The sequence below is a fragment of the Suncus etruscus genome, chromosome X (genome assembly GCF_024139225.1).
Source record: "Suncus etruscus isolate mSunEtr1 chromosome X, mSunEtr1.pri.cur, whole genome shotgun sequence".
In the NCBI taxonomy this organism is placed as follows: Eukaryota; Metazoa; Chordata; class Mammalia; order Eulipotyphla; family Soricidae; genus Suncus; species Suncus etruscus.
Genome location: NC_064868.1, coordinates 130,111,391 through 130,133,837, shown reverse-complemented (window position 1 = coordinate 130,133,837; position 22,447 = coordinate 130,111,391). Strand labels below are relative to the sequence as shown.

General features: G+C 38.3%; 1 pseudogene; it reads left to right on the top strand.

Annotated features, from left to right (window-relative positions):
- The first annotated feature begins 18,869 nt into the window (after positions 1 to 18,869).
- On the top strand, positions 18,870 to 18,968 carry LOC125999614 (uncharacterized; annotated as a pseudogene).
- The last annotated feature ends 3,479 nt before the right edge of the window (positions 18,969 to 22,447 follow it).

The following is a 22,447-nucleotide window of genomic DNA, read 5'->3' as shown; positions in this document are numbered from 1 at the left end:
GAGACTTGGCCAGAATGCAAATTAAACTGTTTATCAGAAACCTATCACATAGAAAACCCTCATATTTTACCTACTTTGGTGGTTGGTGGGCCACAACCATTAGTTCTCACGGATTACTCCCACCTCTCTACTTCATGTGACTCCTGGCAGCGCTTGGGGACGATGCAGTGTCAAGTGAGAAAGCAGGCTGGTTGTATGTAAGACAAAGCCCTAATGCCTGTTCTAGCTCTTTGGCCTCATTTTCTTTATAACCACTGAGGCAAGAAAAATAATCCAGATTCTGATTTGTCATTTTGTACAAAGATGGAAGCTGTAGAGTACGGAAGACAGCATGCATTAGTTCAAGAATTTGTACTATGTGTAGTCCTCAACCCTGCATTCAGCAACAGCACACTCAGAGCTTGAAATCAGCCTTACTGGGAGTATTTGTACCATGGAATTTGGCAGATGTTTTAAACCAGAGCTTTACTCTCACCCTACAGAAAGCTCATTTGTTAAGCACAAAAAGATTAAACGTCCCCCTCCAATTCAGCAGAGTCATTATCCACTGGTTTAAGTGGAGGAGTGAAATATATTTGCTTCCAACCAGGCTGTGTTACTTTAAAAACTGCAGAGCAAATTGAACGAACTAATGCTTCGTTCTTCCTTTTAGTGAACTGGAGCATCTCACTCTCATACCAGACTTCAGTTCTTCATCTTTAGAATGGGAGAACTGGACTTCTCTAGACAGTAATAACTTCTTATTCTGAGCTCAGAGGCAGTGATATGGGGGTCAAACATTGGTTTAAGACTTGGCTCTGCATTTTATCGCATCTGTGTGACCTTAAGTGCATTACCAGATCTCTCAGCCTCCTTTTCCTCATCTGTAAAATAGTGATAATAACAATAAGTAGCACTAAAGGGTGTATTGGGAATTATATGAGCTCAATCTCAAACATTATAGTAGTAAATTCTAATTATTCCTATGGTTATTCAGTGGTTATAATGTGGTTATAAAGAAAATGAGGCCAAAGAGATAGCCTATTCCCACTTGTCTCTGCCACAAAAATGTCTTAGATATACAGGAACACTTGATTTGCTAAGATGTCTGTAAGATGCTTTTTAGGCCTCATTAGATATGATAACCTATTAGAGAATAAATAGCATTGGAAAGAGTGGTAGAACATTACTTGAAACAATGGTATAGATAATAAAAGGAAACAGGGCCTAACATTTATTATTCACATGCTAAGCATTTCGAGTATTATATTTTAGATTTTATTTTTGGATTTAAACAAATCCAGCCCCCCTTTGGGGTATTTTTTTTATCTTATTTAATAATTACACTTCCTGGGTGAGTCAGGTGCTTTACTATTTGTTTGGTTTTTGTTCTTTATGCAGACATGCACACTGGCATTCAGGGATATTACTTACTTGCTCAGGTATGTACAATAGTCATTGGCAAAACAATAAATCCTTTCTAAAAGTGACCAACCCAGATACCACCCAAAAGTATGAAAGATTGATTTTTTCTAGAAAAACAACATTAGATCATTTCTCTTGATTAGGAGATATAGGGACAGATTAAAGAAAGTTTGGTACTGGGGCCAGAGCGGTGGCACAAGCGGTAAGGTGTCTGCCTTGCCCGCGCTAGCCTAGGACGGACTGCGTCCCATATGGTCCCCCCCAGCCAGGAGCTATTTCTGAGCTCATAGTCAGAGTAACCCCTGAGCATCACCGGGTGTGGCCCAAAAAACAAGAACAACAACAACAACAAAATGGAACAGAAATCTATTACTATTATAGATCGAAAATAAAACCTGCAATACATGTAAAGTGGCAAAGCAGTGATGGAAAAATCTAATAATTTTCTGTACAAATTTTCTGAAATTTGATGTGTTTTTTAAATATAATTTTTAAAATATTTTGTAATAGAAGCAACAAACCCAGTAAATTCTTATAGAGAAGATATTTTTAAAATATGGTCACTTCTGATGAAAGTTGATGTTTTTCTTCCATACCTCACTGACATAAAATTTGTAATACTAAAGAAAATATAAAAGCTTATTCATATAATATATAATTATTGTATATATACTGTGTGCTAATGTGCTGTTTGGAAATTATAGTAAAAGTGACAAAGCCATATTTATTGGGATATAAGTGACCAGGAGATAGGTAGGAAGAGGAGAGAATGATCAAATGGGTCATTTTATAATGATTGTTTAGACACAATAGCATTCAGAGATCATATGCTTAATTTTTCCATGCCACAAATGACAATCTCTGTCTTATCTCTACTTGTTATCAATATGTAAGAAATTTCACATTTCTCAGATCAAAGAATATCAGTGGTTTTATTTGTTTGTTTTGTTTTGGTTTTGGTGCCACACCAGGTGACACTCAGGGGTCACTCCTGGCTATGCTCTCAGAAATTGCTCCTGGCTTGGGGGACCATATGAAACACTGGGGGATAGAACTAAGGTCTGTCCTAATCCTAGTCTAGCACATGCAAGGCAGATACCCTACAACTTGTGCCACTGCTCAGTCCCCAAAATCAGTGTTTTTGTAAGTCTTGAAGCATACATTCAAGATTCTTTGACAGAAGAGGTATTCTGGCTTTTGTTTCAGAAAACAGAGCTATTGTGTTTGTTTATACAATTCTCACATATTAAGCATTGCCAGATAACATGCAAGACAGTATGGCTATTATGCACAGTGTAATTAGTGAATAGGGCAGGGAAATTCCCTAGCCTCATGGAAGTTTATATTCTGGTTAAGGTTATCATACAATTTATATATATAGATTATATAAATATATATAAATCAGGTCATTTTAGATAATAAAGTACATATGCTTTAATAAAGCATGCCACTTTATAAACTTATTTGTTTGAATCAACTATTATTTCCCTATTAAGCATCTGATTCTGTGATTATCATGAAGTCCAGGTTAAGTTAACAGTAATGATTTCTAAATGTCACTATCTCATTCTGGACTTCTATGTTTATAACCAGTGTTCTAAATTTAACTAAAAATCCAGACTCATTAAAATTCAGAATCCTTCCGTTTTTATTGCTAAAATGTCGAAGTCAAATTCGTAGAAAGTTCATTCAGAGTAGATGAATCAAAGATTCTACTTTACGATACGAAGCAGATAGTAAACCGAAACCACAAAAAAGTTGGGACCTGTGTATATTTCCATGGAACAGACTTTAGACTGAGTAGTTAGGGAAGAGTTCCTGGGTGCAGAGCCAGGGAACTCTGGGTGCCACTGAGTGTGAATCCCAAACCATAAAAATAAACAAATAAACCAAATGCATAAATAAAATAATGAGTTTTCAGATAGGGAAACAGACAAAAAGAAGCTTCAAGCCTAACCTAACATCAATAGCTGGTAAATGAGAGGCAAACATACTCCAAAGTTTATACCTTAACCCCATGGGAAGTTTAAACAAGTAAAAAGTCATCTTTACGATTTTAGGATAGGAACAAGAGCAATAGTACTGTGGATAGGGCTTTCACCTTGCATACAGATGACATAGACGTGTTCCCTAGCCTGTCATATGGTCCTCCAGCCATTAGGAGAGATGAAGTCATGAAATTTTCCTATACATGGATGTATATGGAATCTATTATGCTGAGTGTAAAAAGTCAGAGGGAGAGAGAATGACACAGAATAGTCTTACTCATCTATGGGTTTTAATAAAAATAAAAGACATTTTTGCAATAATTCTCAGAGACAAAGAGAGCAGGGCTGGAAGGTCCAGCTCATGCCATGAAGCTCACCACAAAGAGTGGAGAAATAACTACACTGAGAACTATCATAACAACAATGAGAATGAATGAGGGAATTAGAAAACCCGTCTAGAGTACAGGTGGGGGTGGAGTAGGGAGGAGGGAGATTTTGGACATTGGTGATGGGAATGTTGCACTGGTGAGGTGGGCTGTTCTTTACATGTCTGAAACCCAAGTACAATCGTATTTGTATTCAAGGTGTTTAAATAAATATATTAATATAAAAAAGAGAGGAAAAACAACTTTTTATTAGAAAAACCATATTCTGAGAACGATATTTCTCTTTGCCTTTTCCCAAAAGTGTAAAATAGCTTCACAATATCTAATGTAATATGCAAAAGTAAATAACTGGTGAAGAAAGAAGATTTGGATTTAAAAAATGGCAAATCCCATAATATTCTCAATGGTTTTGAGGGTTTAATTCAGTCTTACCAGGTTACTGCAGCAAGTGAAATTGCAAAGACTAAAACACACATACCAAAGCAGGGCTTGACTTTGGAGACACATTTCAATATTTCTAAGAATTGAGCACATTGTCTCCACATAGCTTATAATGATATCAAGAGAAATAAGTCAACGTTTGGGAAGTTTCTCAATGTCTGGAATGATTTATTATGTTCCCCATTGCACACTGAGTATGTTAAGTTGGTGTCTGTCTGAGTTTTTGTTGCTGGGGGTATTCTGGAGGGTATAAAAGTTTGCTGGAGTGTATCTGCTGCAGCACAACATTTTTACAGGTGACTAATTTCCCAGACAAAATGTTAACTAATCAAAACCTCTCATTTTTTAATAAATGTAGTACTGAGCCTCTACATAATACATAACTAAGATTGTAGGCTGGAAGAATCATTTAGAAAAAATGCATAAAACCCTAGATCAAGATCTCTATTTATCCATTTATAAATTTAAGCTTAATGCTCCAAGTTAAGAGTCATAGGATATTAAAATTCTAGATGTTATAAAATAATCATTTTCCTCTGAGACACATTATTTAACTTTATTCTGGTACTTTCATAAAGACATATGACTAGACTAATCCATTTTTTTAGTGACAGTGGTTGGTAAATATACTAGCTTCAAGTCAGTATGGTCCTATAAATAATACTTAAAACTTTTAAACTATTAAAGGTAATAGTTTATCTCCAAGATAAAACTATTGGGAGTGAAGAGATAGTACAATGGGTAGAACACTTGGCTTGCACTGGCTATCTTGGATTCAATTGTCAGCAGCACATAAGGTACCCAGAGCACTACTAGGCGTGATTTCTGAGCACAGAGCCAGAAGTAAGCCTTGAGCATTGCTGGGTGTAGACAAAATCTAAAATCTGATAAAATAGGAGATAGATTTAAATAACCAAAATCGTCAAAACTCCCCAAACAAATATATTTATAAAGTCTAGTTCAGGTCTTCCTAATTTTTTTCCACTTACAACCACTTTTCATGTCAGAACTTTTTAATGTAATCCCAGTTCAATAAATATAAAGTCTGATACAAATAAAATATTTACTGACAGTATTTCATAAAGAAATCCATTTAAGACTACTTTTTCAGTGTGAGGTTGCAACCTGCTCTTTAGGCATCTAAAATTTACTTCATGGCTTTGGCTGTTGATAATTTTTTAAAAATAATATAACAGGGGCCGGGCGGTGGCGCTGGAGGTAAGGTGCCTGCCTTGCCTGCGCTAGCCTAGGACGGACCGTGGTTCGATCCCCCGGCGTCCCATATGGTCCCCCAAGAAGCCAGGAGCAACTTCTGAGCGCATAGCCAGGAGTAACCCTGAGCGTCACAGGTGTGGCCCAAAAAGCAAAAAAAAAAAAAAATAATAATAATATAACAAAATAATATTTAATAATTGAACAACTTTATATTTGAACTCAAATTAAGTTTGTTAATGCTAGTTTACATAGCCAATGACACTAGAAAATCGCAGTATCTGATTATTGGTTAAGATTGTCCCAGCAATTCCATTGAAGATATCTTTATTTTCTTGGCATCATTGAATTTTTCTTGATGAGATACCTACAAAAATTCCTTAACCTGCAGTTTCTAGCTGATTTGATGTATGCTATGTAAAGTCCTAAAAGTCAAAAATTGATATTTTTTTATATTTGAACCAATGTAACTTTCAATTTTCTGATAAGACAACCAGTAAAATGAAACATCATGCAGACACTGAACATCATCTAATGTTATCAATTCAGATAGTTAAAAAGAATCCAGATATTGTCACCTAGTATCTGGTAATTTCCTACCTTTCAGAAAACTTTCAAGTCCCTCTCCTCATGTTCTCCACCACTCTCCAACTTGTATGCCAATTCCGGTTCTTGTAGACCAGGAACAAATCATGATGTTTTTTCTGCCTTGGAGAGCCAAGCAAAGAAAGGCAACAAATATTTGTCAGTCATCTCAAGCCTTCCAGGAAGAGGTTCAGAAACGTGTGCCTCTGGTTTCCTCTATCTCCTATTGTTTTCTGAACCCTTTATGAGACAGGAGATGCCCCTGTCTCAAATACATTAACTGGATACCATTTACTGACACTAGAATGAGAAAGGAGGAGGACTCCCTTTCACTGTGCAACTCTTCATCAAACCCCCCCAACACAAGAGGTGTGATGAGGGGATGAGGAGGAGTCAAAGGACAAGAAGGGAAAGAGGTGGAGTAGAAAAGACTCATCGCTTCTCCCCTTTCCACGGGCACGAGGAACAGCCACAACCTGAGTAGGGATAATAACAATGATATAGAAGCCCTGAGTCCCGAATCTGTCCATAAACCATCGACCCCTTTTCTGCTGCAGCCCCCCCCTTTTTCTATAATAGAATTTTAAGGATAGACTTGGTCTAGTAAAGTAGCCCAAAGTAGAAAAGAGGAGAGCAATTCGGGGTTGGGGGGCAGTAACCGAGGGTGCATGCTTGTGACTCCTTCTAAGCGGGATCCCTGGAGCAATTGCTAAAGTACTTTACAGCCCCCCAGTTTATTAGGGTCTCACTGATGATAAGAGGCAGCTGCTTCCTCATTCTGGAGATCAAGTATTAGGGCGAAAAGGCTATTTTAGGAAGAAACTAAAGTGAGCTCCTAGAAACGAAGTATCCCAAAGAGGAAGACGCTCAGCGGGGCTCCCTGCAACTTGCAACACTCCAAAGACAGTTGCAGCCACAGCAGAGCAAGGAATTGGGGGCAGGGGGGCCTGATCCCATTAATCATTCCTTTACCTTGGCCAAGGGTCAGATTTCAGATGCCTCTCGGAGCCGGACATTCTCACTCATTGGCATGCAAGGTTCACTAACATCTCTACACAAAGGTGCAAGCAGTATTGAGAAAAACAATCATTTACATCATACATTCACTGCTATAAATACTGAATTAATACATAAATGGATTAAGAGATAGAACTTTGACATTACATAAATGGGCTCTCAAAGTCGCCCTGACAACATGTGTTCTAATAATTGATTTTGCACTAAAGTCTTGGGGATGTTGGGAAGTGGCCTGTTGAGTGGTAAGATCCCAAAGGTTGATTCTAAATTCTAGAATCTGACATAATAGAAAATGCCATAATAGAATCTGACATGATAGAATGCTGAGGGATTCTTCAACCAATCCTTCAAAGACACTCTGAATGGCTACATGAAGTACTACCTGGCTCTAACGGTACTTGACTATTTATATATATCTGTATGTATATCTAGAATCATATAATCATGGAACGCTGACATGGAGCTAGTGTGTGTAGTGTTGGAATATAGTATGCTTAAAAGCTAATAGTATTGTAAATCACATTGTGCAAAGAAAAACTGGGAAAAAGCAAAATAAAAGAGAGAATCCACATTTTGCTAAAAGTGGATTCTGTTTTATGTTAATAACCAATAGCATTTTTATCAAAAACAACATTATGCAGTAATAAGTAAAAATATCAAAGTTTATTTGGAGATGTTCATTCAATGCCCATCAACTCCATGCATGTTTCTAATTATGTGTTTGTGGTAAAGAAAATCGTACTATTTATTTAGTTTGTAGTTCTGAGTTTACCTAATACACATCTATCTTCCACTTGGTTTAATATCTTTAACGTGCTTTTTTTTTGTAGTTTTTTGTTCTCCATTTTTTTCTGTTTTTCTTTTCAGATTTTCGGTCACACCAAGCGATGCTGAGAGGTTATTCCTGGCTCTGTATTCAAGAATTACTGCTGGCATTGCTCAGGGTGTGTATACGGGATGCCTATGATGGAATGCAGGTGGGCTTCATGGAAGGTAGGTTCCCTACTTCATTTACCCTCACTCGCCCTGATATGTTTTCCATGGGAGTGGTCAAATACTAATTATGATATTCAATGTAGGTCAATGAAAAGGTGTCCTATAAAAGTACTGAAGTCAACCGAATGGTCCCAAATCCTAAAGACAAACACACACAAAAATACACAAATGCACACATGTTTTGACACACAGAGAGGAAGTTTCTTTGTTACTTTTTCATTTATTCAGATAATTCAACCAGAGGAGATAGTTGACTGTAACATTTTGAGATGTCATAAAAAAATTGTAGATAGCTACGAAGTCAGCCTGGCGACCTGTGGGAAGCCAAAAACAAAACAAAACAAAACAAAACAAAACAAAAAAAACAATGATAACTAAATAAATAAATGAAAAATCCCAGCAGCCCAGAGCACAGTGATGACAATTTGCATCTAATCATTAACCACCCCTCCCAGCCTGCAGGGTCCCCTTCTAGTCCTCCGCTAGGAAAAGTAGTCCCCGCCCAGGCCCCAATTCGGGGGTTGGGACCCCCCGGCGACCGGGAGAGTGGGGGCCGCGGAGAGGGGGCAAGTGTTCCGCAAGGCGGCGTGAGCGCCGGCGGCCGAGCGCCCCGATTGCGGAGTGGTGCCCTCCCCCGGGAACCCCTCCCGCGCCGGCCCCGCGGAGGGATCCCGCCCGCTCTGGCTGGCTTTCTGGCTTGCTTGCTTGCTTTCTCGAACTTTCTGTCCGCGGGCGCGAGGCTGCGGCGGGATGGGGGCGCGTGGAGCCCGCCTGGCCCTGGCCTTCCTCCTGCGGGCGCTGAGCCTGTGGGCGCCGCCGCTCGGGGCCCAGGTAAGTCCCCCCCTCACCTCACCGCACCGCACCGCACCGCACCCCGCCCGCAGCGGGCGCTTCTGCACCCCCAGATCGTTGCGCGCGGGGGCGGGGGTGCACCGACGTTCCGGGGTACCCCGGGCTGGGAGCGAGGCGGACTCAGGTGGCGGCGCCCCACCTGCCTTCCTCTCCCCCCGCCGGCGCGCCCCCAGCCCCGCGTCCTCGCACTTGGGGGGGCCCGAGCAACTCCTAGCAACTCCCGGGCTTCGGGAAAGCGCAGCATCAGCCGATCCGCGGCGCTTCGGGAACTTCTGCCCTTTGCCGCTGGGCACAAACGCGGGAACCCTTCCTAGCCCCCCCAGAAATGAACCCCCCCCGGGCTCCTCCGTTTGACTAAAGCTCCACAGTCGAAAGACCAAGGTGAAGGAAAGGCGAGATGATCAGACCTCGGGTTTCCTGCACCCCGCACGTCCCCCCACCTTTGAAACAAACAGAAACAGGATTCTGGCATGTTGTTGTTGGTTGGTTTAGAAACCGACAACAAAAAGCATTTTTCTCGAGGTACCAGAACAGACTTGAAAACTTGCCCGTGTTCTGTTTAGAGCACAAGGATTTTTCTAAGGCAGATGGATCGTTCTGGAGGTGCAAGTGCATGGGAAGTCGGAGCAAAAAATTCCACTTTGTGGAGGAATGCGGGATCACAACCCCTAGCAAAGTGTCTTCCAGAAAGCTCTCAGGTTAGAGCCACCCTCTTTCTGGGGAAGAGAGGCCCAAGGAAAGGAAGTGAAAGGAAAGCCTTGCTCAGAGAAAACCAAGCCCACTCGAAAGTTGATTTTCTCTCTGAAAAATTAACTCCTACGGATGACTTAAAAACTTATAATTGAGTGATCATAATTAGTGCTTTACACTTTTATTTATTTTGGCTCACACCCAACTATGCTCATGGCTTACTCTTGCCTCTGTTCTCAGGGACCTTTTCTGGCTGTCCTCGGAGACTTTATGAGATGTCGGGGATCAAACTGGTCGCAGGCATTGCAGGCGATTGCCTTCTCTATGTATTAGGTCTCTGACCCTTAAAAGCACTTTTAATACGAGGTCCTGTCATTCTTTGATCTTTTTGCATGAAAAGGTTGAGTAGCATCGATTTTTCAAATGTAATTGTTCTGCTTTAGTTTATCTAGGTCTACTTTCAAATATGTTCTCTTGTTTCTAATACTTTTATCATGCATTGAATTGCATCCAACTTATTCATATTCAGGGCATGAATATCATGACTATAAACAAAATAATTGGCATATCAAATCTGATGAAAAAGCAAGCATATAAATATATATTCATATATATACTGTGTGCTAAAGAACATAAAACCCAGGTTCTCACATGTAAAGAGTTGCTCCACCGTTACCTATGTCCTGCCATTAAAATATTTTTGATTCCGCAAGCATGGTCCTGCCCAGCAGTGATTCCTGAGCATGGAGCCAGGAGTAAGCCTTGAGCGTAGTGGCGTGTTGCTGAAGAACAACAACAAAGAATTTGTAAAAGTTGGGCACCAGCAAAGATGGCGCAATGGTGTGAAGGACATGCTCTGTTTATGGGAGCTGGATTCACTCTCTAGTACCATACGATCCCCTGGCTGTCACCAGAACAGACCCCTAACACCACTGTACTGGTAGTAGCCCCAGAACACCACTGAATATGATCTCAAAAATGAAAAAGATTTCATGCTGAACTTGTGTTCCTGTAAGCCATATTTTTTTAAAAGTTCTTGGTGTAACATAGCATTCCTTTGTCCCGGGGGGCGGGTGGTTTGTTGACTGATGATCACTATTTTTCATTCTTTGCTGTTATTAATAAATGTGCATCATATGCCATTAATTACTTATATACAGTGATCTTTATTGTTATTCTGGGCCATACCCAGCAGTGCTCAGGACTTATTCCTGACCTTGTGCTCAGGGATTACTCTTGGGATTTACGGGACCATATATGGTGCCAGAGATAATTGAACTTGGGTTGGGCACATGCAAGGTAATGTCCTGCCAGATGTTCTATATCTCCAGCCCTCCAACCATGTAACTATCTCATGTTTGTTTGCTATGTGGCCACATTCTGTGGTGCTCATGGGCTTTGAAGTTTTGTTTTAGACTGCCTGACATTCAGTTAACTGACTGCATAGGGGCCATGACTCACAATTTAAAAAACTAAGTTTGCTATTTATTTGGTGTTCATAGTAATATTCATTACTAGTCACTTGATAGACAGAGTGATAAGAGTAATGTATATTTAGATCTCTAGCATGGCATTTATTGCGGTGGGGAAACACAGGAGGTGCAATAGAAATGAAAATGGCAGTGATGCTTTTTTTTAATGCAACGAGGAAAAGCAGCAGACAAAAAATGGAAGCAGCTTTGGACCTACAACGAAACGATCAGTTTGAAATCCAAATATATATTTATATATAGATATAGATTTAAAGCACTCTGAAAACAATCACATGCTGTACATAGAATGTTAGATTTACAGGTCTGAAGACATGACTCAAAAGGCTGAAGCACACATGACTCCTTGAACTTTTGTGAAGCAACATTGGCCCCTAGCCACTGCTGGGGCCTCACTAAAAAGCAGTGATATTTATAAATCAACTATAATTTGTGGTTTATTATTATTTTAAGAAAGTTGCCTTATTCTGTTAGTCTGTTTTTGTCGTGATTATACATGTAATACCTTTTTAGGAGCATGTTTATTGTGATATACATGTGATAAAACATGTATGGAGGCACACTTTGCTTAAGATGCCTACTCCAATTTTTTTTAATTTGGGGGCTTACCTGCATTCTTGGCTCTGTGCCCAAAAGTTACTCCCATCAGTGATTGAGGAACCATGCAATGAGAGTGATCAGATTTAGGTTGTCAGCATGCAAATCAAAACCTTAAATCCTGTAGTATCTCTCCAGCCCTACCATGTCCACATTTTAGAAAATAAAAATTTCCATTACATATGATAAAGATATCCTGGATTTATTTTCTACCAGTACTTACTTTACTTTCTCTTCATGCTTCTTCACTAGCTCCATTACTTCAATGCATTACTTCCAGCATTGTAATTTGCTCAATCTAAAGGTTTTCCTCTGCAAAGTCGCAAACTACTGAGTATTAGACTTTTCTACGTGGCATTTGAAAACAGAACTTATGATTTCCCAACTAAAGAAATATGTTTTTTCCCACTTTTCAGAATGATTTTACCGACTACATTCCTTTCAGTAGAATGTGTGAGTGCCTATGAGACAGTATTATTTTTTAATATAGTGGTTATGGAATTGATACTCAATTGATTGATTACCAGCTGTTTGGCCAATGTGGTCCTATTCTATACTGATTTTTTTAAACGCAGTCATTACATTATGTCAATCCTTTCTGGCATCAGCAAAGATAGAACCAGTTTTTTTTTTCATTTTTAAAAACTTTATTGGACTTTGGCATATAGAAATTGCTTAAAGGTTAGTTACAACACAGAATCTAAAACCATATCAATAAATTTTCATATTCCATTACATTTAAATTCATAGATGATTACCTTGAATATTGAATTGATCTGTTACAAAAATTAAGAATTTTTAAGGGCACGATTATTTTTTAAATAGGTTTAACTGACTTCCCCAGACTTTCCAAATGGTATCATTTTTAAAACATCACACTTTTATATTACCACTAATTTCATCAGGAAAGTTTTTAAATAATGTAGAATTGTCATGCTCACATAAGCAGTTAAACATTTTTCAAAATTCTTATTTTTAGAACTCTGAATTTTATTGTTGGGAACAAATTCTAATAGTTTTTTAAATGACAGTTTGCCTTTTTTGTTTGTTTTTAAGTATATATTTGCCAGATACCTAAATCGGAATAACCATACTTTTACAAACTTTTTTTTAAATTTTATTTTGATCATAGTGGCTTACATATCTTTCACAGTAGTATTTTAAGTACATATTAACATTGAATCAGGGGAATACCCACCACCAAATATGTCCTCCCCCCATCCCTGTTCCCTTTCTGCAACCCATATCCCCCACCATCACCCCCCAGGCTGCTAGAGTAGGTGGTCCCCTCTTTGTCTAGCTTACTATCAGTGATCATACATCTGTTTGGTCCTGATGCCCTCCCTTGCTTCTCCCTCTATTTGAGAAGCTGAGCTAGATAAATCAAGTTATGTGGTTTTGTTTGAGGGAAAGAAAAGCAATAGAATGGGGTAAAAAATTAAAAAAAAAGATAAATCAAATATGCTGAAAATGGGCAGAGTCCTTCTAGAGGCTATCAACCTCAGTTTGAGAGAGGACATGAAAAAGGTAATTGAAACACCATAACAATACAAAAAGAAATGTCAAATTAAATATCCAGTGAGCACTACAGCAATAAAGACAAGCACCACACAATAGTCTCGGTTCTGAAATCAAATCATGCCGGAGTGGAAAAAGAAAGAGAAAGATAAGATAAAATAAAACAAAATAAAAATGGAGACATCAACTTCAGTATCTAAACAAAATAAGGATGTCAAAAAATCAATCGATCAATCAATCAATATATATGTGGAAAATGATTATTTTGTGCTTTTTTATCCCACCCCCCCCCGCATAGGCACAGTAACTATTGGGGATATTGTAGGGGAATTCCCTGGCCTAGGACATACAAGGTTTCTCCACCCCTGAAGTATACTGTCATGGGATTAACTATAGACTCCTTGCATGATCATTTACTCTTCCCTAGGTGCTTTTGTGGTGCATGGAAGACTTCTGCTTCGTCATGGATGGTAAAATCAGACCTCTGTATCTAGAGATCTTGGTGACTGTGCAGCTCAAGGAATGGAGCTTATGATGAAGGCTTTCTTTGTGGTTCTAGCAGTTCTTCTTCAGTGTCGTTTTAATTCATCTTCTGTAGTTGGTGGTCTTGGTCATTATGTTGCTCCTAGGATGGATCCAGGGATAGAGTCTTTTGTTGTGTTTCTGGAAGACCCGTTCAGTTGCGGTTGTCTCAGTCAGACCTCTGGAATTGGAGATCTTGTTTGTTGAACAGATTGTAGACCAAGAGCTTTTTGTTGTTTTTGTTGGTCCCGGGATACGTACTATCTAGTCCTGGTTGTAACAACCAGTCATCTCTATATAGCAATCTTGGTTTTTGCCTTATCGTTTTTGTCTTATCGTTGGCTGGTGAGGAAGGATAACTTGCTCTTAGATCTAGTTGTTCCCATTTCCTCATTATCAGGTTATCAGTTTAGAACTGGTGCATGTTGGCATCAGAGCAGCATTATAAATGCCCTGGAGGGGATTTGGTTCCTGGAGCTGTTGTGGAAAACTCTGTTGTTTCTATGTCTGGGATCCAGGAGTCAAGGCTGGGTGGTCGGTGCCTATTTCCCTGGAGTCTAGGTTGGTTCCACATGACATACGTTCAGGGTGGGAGATGTCCCTGTGTTGTAAAAAAGTGTAAGTTCTTATCCCTAGTAGATAAGAGCTTGTTTTTACACGTAAAATTCCCCCTATTTTTAATATACCTTTGCAGGAAGAAGTGGTGCTACATTATATTGCTGGTGGATTCAGGGGTGGAGAGAGAAGAAAACAGACCCATGACAAAAACTAAAAATATATATGCTCAGACATATCTAAAGAAAAAAGAGTTTCTTTAAAAAAAGATTAAATAAAAGACGTAATTAAAGGAATAAAGTGGGGCCGGAAGGGATAGCAGGGAGGCATGGCATCTGTCCTTCCTGCAGAAGGATGGTGGCCATATTCTGGTATCCCACATGGTCCCCCGTGCCCACCAGGGGCAACCTCCAAGCACAGAGCCAGGAGCACCCTCCGAGTGCCGCCAGCTGTGATCCAAAAGAAGCAAAAAACAAATCAAATAAAAAAAACTAAAACAAAACAAATAAAAAAATGAACAAGGAAAAAAAAGAAAAAGGGAGAAAGTGATACAGGAGATTACTTTACATTTCGGGAGAAACAGTATAAGAGGTAGTGAATATAGGTCTATACTTATGATGATAGTGTAGACTTCCCCATTGCCTTTTGAGATTTCTTTGTGAAGTGTGGGCTCCAGGCAGATAGGTCTTGGGTAGAGTTCTTGCAGTGGGGGTCTCTTTGAAGCTAATCTGGTATTAAGCCACAGTCCACATTAGGGAGAGGTGATTAGGAGGGCCACACTGCATGAGTCAGTCGAGGTGTTGGTCGTATTTTCTTACCTGGAACGAGGTGTGAGTTTGAGTGGGTGTCTCTTCACTTGGGTACTGGGTACTGGATTGTTGGGGTAGGAGGTTGGTCTTGATGCCTAATGGGTTAAGAACTGAGGGTGAAGAGTTATAATATGGTGGGGATATTGGGGATTGGATTAAGGGGTGAAGGGATAGTTGGATTTAGAACCAGTTATTTTAAAACATTTTTTCTTCTTTTGGTAGATTTTAAATTATTTATTTATGTATTATTTTTCAATAATTTCTGTTTTTTAGCACCATGGTTACAAACATAGTCATCATTGGGTTTCAGTCATAAAATGCACAACACCCTTCACCAGTGCAACTTTCTCGCCACCAGTGTCCTCCATTTCCCTCTTCTATCATCCACTGCCTGCCTTCAAGACATACATTGTTTTTCTCTCTCTTTCATTGTCATGGTAGTTGCTAGTGTAGTCCTTTGTTCCTGTGTCAGGTTTTTTTCCTGATTTTTTTTCTCAGTTTTTTTTTATTTAAACACCTTGATTACATACATGATTGTGTTTGGGTTTCAGTCATGTAAAGAACACCCCCATCACCAGTGCAACATTCCCATCACCAATGTCCCAAGTTTCCCTCCTCCCCACCCGACCCCTGCCTGTACTCTAAACAGGCTCTCCATTTCCCTCATTTTTTCCTGATTTTTAAACCAAAAAAAATTTGTGGTGGTATCTGATACTCTTGAGATGGGAACTTTAGATTTCTTACTGTTTGCTAATTAATGATATCTGGAGAAAACTTTTCTAAAAAGCAACAGGTTTTGGCGAAATTTAATGATTGACTTAAAATACTTAAAATACTGAATCTGCTGTAAATATTAGCCTTTTAAATTAACTTGTAAAGAGATAAGCACTATTTATGACCAAGTGCTAGTCAGGTTAATGGAACTGAAGAAATACTAAAAAAAATATGTTGGCATTTGTATTATGTCATACGTAGTTCAGTCAAATAAATACTCTTTTGTATATGTTAGAACTAGTTTCTTTGCTTTCAGAGTGAGTCTGAGAATGGCAGGGTATGGCCCTCCTCACCTAAAAAGAACAAGTACAAGATGTAGACATACGTTCTATTTAATCAAAATGAAAATGTGTACTTTCAGTCATGATGATGATTCACATTGGGTAGCATAAGTTTGGGGGTATATACATTTCTATTTGTCTACCATTTCCATTTAAAATTTAACATTAACCCAAATGTGACTTAATTTCTCCACTCTAAATGTCTAGTCAAAGTAAAAAGAAAAAAATAAGATGTATGAATGTAAAATAGTTGTGGAGATATTATGGTCAATTTATCTGGTCTAGATTTTTATTTTAATTAGGTAACGTTTACTAATTTTGTCACTAAAATACTTAACTATTGGACATTAGTTTGCTGCTATATATTCATGCATTTTAAAATTTAAACCATATAGCAATATATTTGCAGTTAACTGATTTTATGCCTTCACTTTTTTCTTGTTTATTTCTTGGAGCCACACTATGTTCAAGGGCATTCTTGGGTGGTATTCAGTTGGAATTTCTCATGTTGGTTCATGGGGACCATGAAATAGTCTACAGCATGCAAAGCATTGCTTCAGCCCTTTAAGCTATTTCTCCAGTTTATGCTATGTTACTAATTAAGAAAATTATGAATTTTTGAGATTTTAAAACATAATATTATTTTATCAACATTTCAGGTCTCTTAGAGTTTTTCTTTGCCTCATCTTTTTAAAAGAGAACTTCAGTGTTAGGTATTAATATAAACTCGGCTAAAGGTTGCCTAAATAATCCTAAAACCAGAAATTTGTTATTTTCTGTCTTACACAGTGGAGAGGAGTCGTCTTTATTGTCTCCAAACTTGTCTCATATGATGTATGGTAGGTCTTTTCCTTTTAAAATTTAGGTTTAGGGTCATACTTAGTGGTGCTTGGGGTCTGTATTATGTCTGGGATAAAATCTAGTCCTCGTATAGTGAAAATAAGCACTTAACATTAAACCTTTCCTCCAGCCCCAAGGCATTCTTATCTTTCCTCAGATGCTAAGTCCCAAACAGATACTCATTTTATCATTAAAATTTTATTTTGAATACTCAATTCAGCATTTTCACCTAGGAGCAAAATATATGGTGCTTTACAACTCCTGTGTTTTATGTTTATTTGTTTCTGGGCCACATCTGGTGACTCAGGGGTTAGTCCTGACTGACTATTAAGAATTACACCTGCTGATACTTGAGGGATTGTATCTGATGCCAGGGATCAAATCCAGGTTGAATGAGTGCAAAGTATGCACCCTTCCCACTGTGCTATTGCCCTGGACTGCTTGTGTTTTTATTTTTATTTTTGAAATGTATCCAGATTTTAGATACATTGACACAAATGCTGCTATAAAATACTAATTTGTTCATTGTTTTAAAAGGGACGATTTTAAGCTTTTATATTATTCTATTTGCTTTTGGGGTCATAGTTTGTAGTGCTCACATAGTACCTCTGGCTCTTGGTTCTGAGAGGATCATTTGCCAGGTAGCGAACCAGGAACTCCAACGTGTAAAGCAAGTGCTCTCCCCTTTTAGCTTCCTCCCTGAATCCTAAATCTTCATGCTCTATTCAGGTGTTGTCTGCTTGAATTAGCATTATTCAGATTATGTGAGATTTATATAGTAACAGTAATAAATGCTTCAAACAGTTAACTTTTGGAGAGTGGCAAGATAGTAAATCCATTGGGTAAGTCGCTTGTCTTGCATGTGACCGACTCACATTCAATTCCTGAGCACCACTATGAGAGACCCATGAGTGCAAACTGGTAGTGAGTCCTCAGCAACCTGTGCTTAGTCAAAACAAACAAAACAACAAAGCAAAGCAAAATGATATGCAGGGAGGCAGAACTAATTTGGGGGTTCTAATTTACACAAAGGGAATTCAAATAAATACTTTGCATATTTTGGAAAATACACCATGCCATTTAGTAAAGTTAAGGGAACAAGTGAATAACTTAGCTATTTCAACTATGTTTTGCCTCCGCATTCCTTGATGCAAACAGGGACATCAGTGAAGAATCCCCTCATGGGAGTTGCCTGTGGAAATCTTATCAAAGAGTTTCAGGTTCCCAATTCAAGATTTCCTCCCTTCTATATTAAAAAAGAAATGTATGAATACATCATAGTTTACTTATAGTAAACTGCATCCATTTTAAGTTTGTATACAGACAGACACCCCTAAAAATTAAGATGTTGAAAACTTTTGTCACTTGTAGATTTTCACTTGCGTCTTTTGCCTGTAAAATCTTGCCCTATTTATGTACTTTAGAAGCCATTTGTCTTCTATATTTCACTATAAGCATTTGTATATAAGTTTTTTTGTATATGTAATTTTTATTTCTTGGGTAAATAAATGCAAAAGGACAGTATATATTATTTTTAAATTTATAATAAGATGCTGAAATATTGTCAAGATAATTATACTATGTTAAATTTCTATTAGAAGGACTAAGGTCTTTTAGGTATAGCCATTCTGTTAGATACAAAATACTGTCACTTTTTGGCATTTTCATTTTGCTGAGCATGTTTTTATGTAATTATTGGCTACTTAAGTACCTTATTTGTGAGTCTTGTTTCAATTCTTTTTTTAACATAGAATTAGATCTGTCTTTTAAATTTAATAGTTTTGTTCATATTCTGAGTACAAACTTAGTCATGTGTACATACAAAGTATATTTCTTAGCAGTATATTTCAGTTAGAACAGAAAATCATAAAAGAAAATTTTAAAACATAGTTTTTTGGAAAGATCAACAAATTGCTTGCTTCAGCAGCACATATATTACATTGGAATGATACAGAGATTAGCTTGACCCCTGCGAAATGCTGAAAAGATCAACAAAATTGACCAAGTTTATCTACACTGAAAAAATAGAATAGTTAAAATTTTTTTCATTTATTATAAGATAATGATCCCTCTGTATCTAGGACACAAATCCCATAATTTAAATGTAACTGACATCTTGAAAAATACTACTGGACTGGAAAAGTAGTTGGGTATGGAAGATTGTTTCAACAAAACCCAACCCCAAAGTGGTGATATCTCTCTGGGCAAAAAATCTCATGTTAGAATATAAATGGGCAGCAGACATGTTCCCGGCAAAGAATAGAATAAAACTTGCTTGGGTCTATGAGATGTAGAGGGCAAAATAGGCAAAAATAAAATACAGATACTCCTTGCTTAATGACCAAGTTCCTTTCAAAGACTTGGTCGTTAAGTGAGGAACTGCATGTACAGTATATGCATAGTACTTGACAATACAGTATTCTGAATAAGTAAAATAACAAGAAAGATCAAACTGAAAACTTCCACTTATTTTAATTTGCATAGGTTGTATAATTTACACACAGTACTGCAATGTATTACAGAACATAAAGTTAGTAAAATAGGTACACTAAAGCACCAAAAACCACAGTACTGTACCGTAGAGGATATTTAAATTAAAATAAAATAAAATAACGGTGAAGAGATGGTCATAAGTGCGAGTGGTCACTAAACTGGTAGGTCGTTAAGCGAGGAGTATCTGTAGGAAACTGTCAGGACTTCCTATGTTCAGGGTTCCTGATGATTGACTATGTGAAATAACTCGGCCTCTGCTTTTCAACAGGTATGTGTGCCTATTGGATGTTGACTTGCTTACTCATTGTCCTTATTCTTTCTGTCATCTTAAGCAGTGGCTCACAGGTTGGGAGCCAAGTGGAGGAACAATATTTTATTGAACAAATGGCTAGCCTGTGAGCTCACTGATGGTTGCCCTAGCCACCCTAAAACGTGGAATGTCCTTGTTTGTTTGTCACATTAAGTGATTGTCTTATTCTCTTTCCCTACTAATTCCACTGGATGGATGTTAAGCTGCCAGTTGGATTTAAACAGTTTAGTGAGGACAAAAATCTCACAAGCCTTTTTCTTGTTTTCTTTTTAGAGAACCCCCATTTAATTTTTGAGTTGTATTTTTTCTTGATTAAATTTTTGTTTGTTAGTGGATTTTCCCCCGGAATGCTGATAAACTTGGTTCTGACCAATACTATTTATTTTTTAAAGATTTCTGAGCACATGAGAGACAGATGCTTAGAGTGTATAGCTGGGTTCAATCATAGCATGCACACTGCCATCACCAGTTCAACTTTCCCATCACCAATGTCCCCCGTTTCCTTCCCACCCCAACCCCTGCCTGTCTGTGGAACAGGGATTCTGCTTCTCTCTCTGTTAATTAGAGGGAGCCTATCATTTTATCCCCATTCAGCACCCAGTTCTAGTCCAGAGTGATCAGTTCCAACTATCATTGTCATAGTAGTTTCAGTGTAATTAGTACTCTAACTACACTCAGTACTCTTTAACAATCAAAACTAAAAATGGGCTGGAGTTACAGGATGTACTCTGGGAACGTTGGAAGAGGGCGTTGACATTGGTGGTGAGATTGGCCCTGATGCATTGCATGTCTGAAACCAAACTATGAAGAACATTGTAAATCACAGAGGTTTCAATAAAATAAAAACATAACCTTATGCAATTATCAAAATATTGTTCGGCTAGTAAAAGTATACTACAGTGGTTTATAATAAATTTTATTACCATAAATCATTATAATTTCTGAGTTTACTTTATTATTGGTTTAATTAAGAAGAATTAATCAAAATGCTACTCTAATAATAGCATTAGAGAACGAGAGGTTTTGTTTTTTGATCCACACTTAATGATACTCAGGAATTACTCCTGGCAGTGGCTCAAGGAACCATAATGGATGCTAGAAATAGAATTTGAGTTGACCACATGCATGGCAAACACCCTCTTCCTATTCCCTGTACTCACTCTGGCTTCACAAAGAGATTTTTATTTTCATTTTTTCATTGAAACTACTAATTTCATTGAAATTACAATGGTTTTCATGGATTTCAGACATACAATGTTTGGGGACCAATCTCATCACCAGTGTCAATCTCCCTCCATCATTGTTCCTAGAATGCATCTCAGGCCACCACCCCCTTCTCCTCAGCCTGCTAGCATAACAGACCCATTTAAAATTTTGGTGGTTAAAGTTTGAGTTTCACGATTACAATGCTGTTGATTCTGGCTTATTTATTTAGTTATGTCCTTTCTTAACACCACCGATGTACCTGAGACCTCTTGTCTCCTTCCCCCATCCTTTTATATTTATGTTTCTCCTCCTCCTCAATTTTTTTCTTTCTCATTGCAATACTCTGGGGCCTAAAGTGTTCCTGAGAACCCCCTGGTCATCTCTTGCTTTTATATTTCTCTCTCTCTTTCTCTCTCTCTTTCTCTCTCTCCCTCTCCCTCTCTCTGTCCTCTCTCATTCCCCCTCAGGTGGGCAGTTGCTACAACTTGGCATCCCTGGGTGGGCACAAGACCCCACCAGACAATCGGATCACTCAGGCCCCTGCAAGCCTTGCAGTACCAGGTCCTGGCAGTGTGGGCAGCCCTGCAGCCTTGGCAGCATTAGACTTTGCAGCATTGTAGCAGCCGAGCAGCAGGCAAATTTTCAACTTACTGCAGGTAACCCGCAATGAGGGATTTCTACAAAAAGTGATAATGAACATTTATTCGTGTGCCTGTTGACCATCTGTCTTTCTCAGAGAGGTGTCTCTTCATCATTTTCCCCATTTTTGATGGGGTTTGTTGGTTTTGTGAGCTAACATTTATGAGTACTTTGTAATCCTAGATAATAACACTTTATTTGATGTGTTGGGTGTAAATATTTTCTCCCACTCAGTTAGCTGTCTTTTAGTTTTAGTCTGTGTTTCTTTTTCCATACAGAAACTTTTTAGTTTGATATATTCCTCTTTAGATTTGGTTCTATAGCTCTTGCCATTGGCATCATATTGTTGAGGACTCCTTTGAGGTCTTGGAGTGTTCTGCCTATGTTTTCCACAATGAACTGTATTGATTCAGGTCTAATTTCAGGTTCTTTTGATCTAGTTTGAAATGGCTTTTGTGATAAAGAGTGTTTTCTAAGGGGGCACACTTGCAATATTCCAGGGCCTGAGCCCATTCTAGCAATATTCAGGACTACCTGAATATTTATGTGGGGGACATGTAGTATCAGATTTTGATCCCAAGGTCTTGCATATTCTTTACATACTCCTACTTGATCTATGTTCCAATTTCAGAGAGATTTTAGTTATTGTTCATATTTACTTGCCCTTAATTTTATAAAATAAATTTCCTTTTTTAAAAATGGGGTCATCCATAGCAGTGCTCAAAGGCTACTTCTGAATTAGTGAACAGGGGTTGTTTTGGGCCATGCTGATGAAAAGTGTTGTGGAAAATCTTAATCTTGTCTTCATGTAAAGCATGTGTCAGTCCATTGTATATCTGTCC